This window comes from Equus quagga, chromosome 13, assembly GCF_021613505.1.
Source record: "Equus quagga isolate Etosha38 chromosome 13, UCLA_HA_Equagga_1.0, whole genome shotgun sequence".
Taxonomy (NCBI): Eukaryota; Metazoa; Chordata; class Mammalia; order Perissodactyla; family Equidae; genus Equus; species Equus quagga.
This window is the reverse complement of record NC_060279.1, coordinates 56,077,461-56,081,535: the sequence shown is the minus strand read 5'-3', so window position 1 is coordinate 56,081,535 and position 4,075 is coordinate 56,077,461.

The following is a 4,075-nucleotide window of genomic DNA, read 5'->3' as shown; positions in this document are numbered from 1 at the left end:
CTACTGAATCAGACAGTGCTATTTACTCCCTAACTGAGTGACTGAAGGCTTTAGTCCAACATTCCTATTTGATTTCTGTTTTTGTTGTTTTGGTTCCTATGTTAGTTTTTTTTTCTGGTTTGTCTGTCTCTTTCCTTCCCATCAGCTATATTTCCTCATCATCAAAAATATCACAGAGCCTACTAGTATTCTCTCTAATAGGCTCTGGGCTTAGAAATCAGAAAATCAAACCTGTGCTTTTAACCTGCTGAAGGGGTACTTATTGTATAGTTGCTATGTGCCAATATACGGGAGATATAATGTTGAGCTAAAAGCAAAGTACCTACCCTTATAGAATGAGAATTTACCCTGGTAGGCAAATTAATAAGAGAGAGTTACACAAAGGAATGAACTATGATAAATAGAAAGAGCAGCCATGCTATGAATGTATACGATAAATTGACCTAGCTATGGAATTGTGTCCAAAGAAATAGTTAGTGTTAACAGGAGAATTTATGCACTTGGTCATACATAATGCTCATAATTTTGAAGTCGTATTTCAAAATATCTGGTCCAGGAAAGTGAGAAGCAATGACTAGATTACCTCCTTTGTACTATTCTATGGCATACTGCTCAGCACAACGGCAGTGGTTCAGCTTCTTTTCATGCTTCCATATCTTTTTCCAGCCTTTATGCCATTGCATGTTGACAAGCTTATATTCCATAATTTAAATTCTCTATTTGGTTGATGAAAATCATTTCGCTGTTTATTGTTGTATATATTATATATACATATGTAATAACTTTATATGTGACTGCTAGATAGATGAATGGAGAACCCACGCTCAAGCTTACTTTTCTTCTCTCCAATTTCCCTTGTTCATCTCAGTGAAAAAGAGCATGTAGCCATTAAGAGTGTAGGTTCTAGAGACAACATGGCTAGGTAGAAGGCTTGGCTCCACCACATAGAATTTGTGTGAACTTAGACACATTTCATTTCTCTGTGCCTGTTTCCCGATCTCCAAGGAAGGGATACGAGTTGTAACTTCCTTATTGAAGTGCTGTTGGGATACAATGAAAAGTCTCCTGGCACCCGGTAACTGTTCTCCACACACCAGCTATCATCACGCATTGCATTTAAGCACGCTAGCTGGACCATGTTAGCTTTTATTGTGCATCCTATGGGCCCAGTTAACCTCCTCTGATTCTTCGTTGGGTGTTCTTGTTGCTTAGTTTCATTCCCAGATATAGCACAAGCTTATTGATACTGGAGCCATCATTTTATTTTTAGAAACATACACTCCCCCAGAAACTTAAGACTTTTTACAGACTCTTTTACTTTTATTAGTATTCCTTCACTTTCTAAGTCAGCTCATAAGCTCTAGTGGTCAAGGAACTAAGCGCAGGTATAACATTCTCCTCCTTGAATAGTTCTGAATGATAAACACGTGAAGTAGTCTCGAGGGAACAGAAATGACGCCAAGGTAGACCACTCTCCCACAAAGGGCCTGCCTTCACATGATACAGAGTCAGAAGGCTTCAGAACCACAGGCAAAAGCCACTCTTTTGGTATAGAACGCTGCAAAGGCAAAGATTTAGTTGTGAAACATATTTACCTCAGAAATTTGAGCACATGCTTTTGTTTCAGATTTTCTCATCTTGTAATCTACATTGTTCATGCTGACAATTCCTCCTGAGAGGGACTATAAGTGATTTCCAGCTGGAAGAGAGAGAAGAAAACAAACAGCTTGCAAGACAATACACAACGAAATCCAGGGTTCTTCTAAAATGACATGCACATGCTTGTGACTATTGAAGTTTTGATGTCTCAACATGGAAGTCTTTCCCACTATAAATAAAAAAATAGATATTTTTTTTTTAAATCACAAAAGTCTAGATTTTATTATGGGCATCTATGGTCTCTATTCTTGATTATAAAGTCTCAGGGATGGAATGGACCTGATAAGAGTATGAAGTCTAAATTATTTTTAGATATTTGTGTATTTTATATATACCACACATGTCAATGATTTGAGAGAAGCAAAGACCTTGAGAAAATGGAATGGGGTAGAAACAATGAGTAAAGGACCAAACTAGGAAGGAGTAATGGTCTGGGTGTCATCGGGTAACTAGTGATCAAATGGTATATAGTTTCTGTCTTGGGAAGATGAGAGGGGCTGCATTAAAATCATTATATAATAAAAGTAACGATCAAGCCTTACTGAGTGCCTGTATGTGAGAAGCACTGTAGTCTGTGACATAGCCACAAAAGCTTCCTTAATTCTCACAATGATGCTGTGAGACAAACACTAACGTTATTATTATTTCATACACAGGTACACTGAAGCACAGAGAAATTAAGCAACCTCACCAAGGTCAAACTATCAGTATAAAGCTGCAATTAAAAGCCAGGCTGTCTTACTCCAGGCCCTTATCCTTAATCATCATACTCCATCCTCACTAACGCATCTGAATTGCAATATTTTGCACATTGATCTACACATACTATAAACAGACTCGCAGATTCCACAGGAATAAAATTCAGAGACAGAATTTACATATTGCAAAATCTTTCTTACAAGGATGCTAGAAGCAATGACAATATTCTACCACTTATATTTTATCTTAAGTAACTTGTTGGTGTCCCTGGAGAAAAGACTATGTTTGCAACTGTAACCAATATACATTATTTATTAAGGTAAGAGATTTATAATCGGAAGTTCCCTAAATTTTACAAAGCATTATACCTGAACCAAGATCCACGGCTTGTGTCTAGAAGCTTCTTCAAATATAAAATCTCATCCAAAAACATACGAGAGTTTTCCAAACAAATAAAATAATACTAAAAGTATTACCTTTTACCTGACCATCACGTCTATTCATATTTTGAAAACATGCTAAACACAGCTCTATCTTTAATAAAATGAAAGTTTATTAGGGGTAGCAATGAAAAATTAGAAGATAATTTTATAGATGAGTAACAGAGTATGGACTTGGTAATAATTTAAAAATAATTTTTATCAATATTTAGTCTATCAGATATCAGTGCTATATCAATTGCTTTAAAACTACTACTTTATTTGATACTCTCAGTAACACTGTGATGTCATTTGATACTCCGGGATCCTCAGGAAAGAAAGGCCTTTGTAAAAGACTAAGGTGTGGAAGTGTTCACCAAAGTCTTCAAAAAAGGTGTTACTGAGTTGTAAAAAGTAAGCAGAATTAAACATAAAAAGCAGAAAAGCCCTTTCAGGAGAAAAAAATCAACGTAGGCAAAGAGGATTAGAGGCATGGGAGAATATGGGGCAACTGAGAAACAGAAATTGTGGCTGTAGATTTTGTTGTTGTTAGTGATGACCAGTCAATTCTGACTCCTAGTGACCCCGTGTACAGCTGAGTGGAAAAGTGCCTGGTCTTTTTGCGCCCTCTTCTCACCTTCCAGTGCTAATATCAGACTGCCATTTATAGGGCTTTCATGGCCTGTCTTTCAGAAGTGGGTGACCAGGTCCTTCTTCTTCATCTGTCTAGTCTGGAAGCTCTGCTAAAACCCATCAAGCATGGGTGACTCTGTTGGTATTCGAAATACCAGTGGCATAGCTTTCATCATCAGAGCAACACACAGCCGCCACAGTATGACAACCAACAGATGAGTGGTGTGGTTCCTTGACTGGCAAACAAACCTCAGCCACTGCAGTGAGAGCACTGAATCTTAACCACTAGACCACTAGAGCTGTAGGTTAGAGGTCTTATATGTCATGCTAAGGAGCTCAGATGTTATGCTGAAGGTAATGAGCGGACAGGGAACCCCTACGAGGGGGCGATGTTGGCGTGATTATATTTCGAAAAGATCTCCGTGGAAGATAGGATCAATCTACTGATTAAACAATTGTTTTGGAGGGACCAAATAATGCAGCTCTGAGGCAGAGAGTTATTGCCGTATCTCCATATGTCGTGTCTACTTTCCTAAGTTACATTTATTTTATATATCAAGAAGGGGCCAAGAACAAGGCCATTAGACTCAGAGCTCTCCAAGGCAGTTGCAAAATACTATACATGGCTAATATGCCTTTAAGAGACAGACACTGGCTTAATCCTT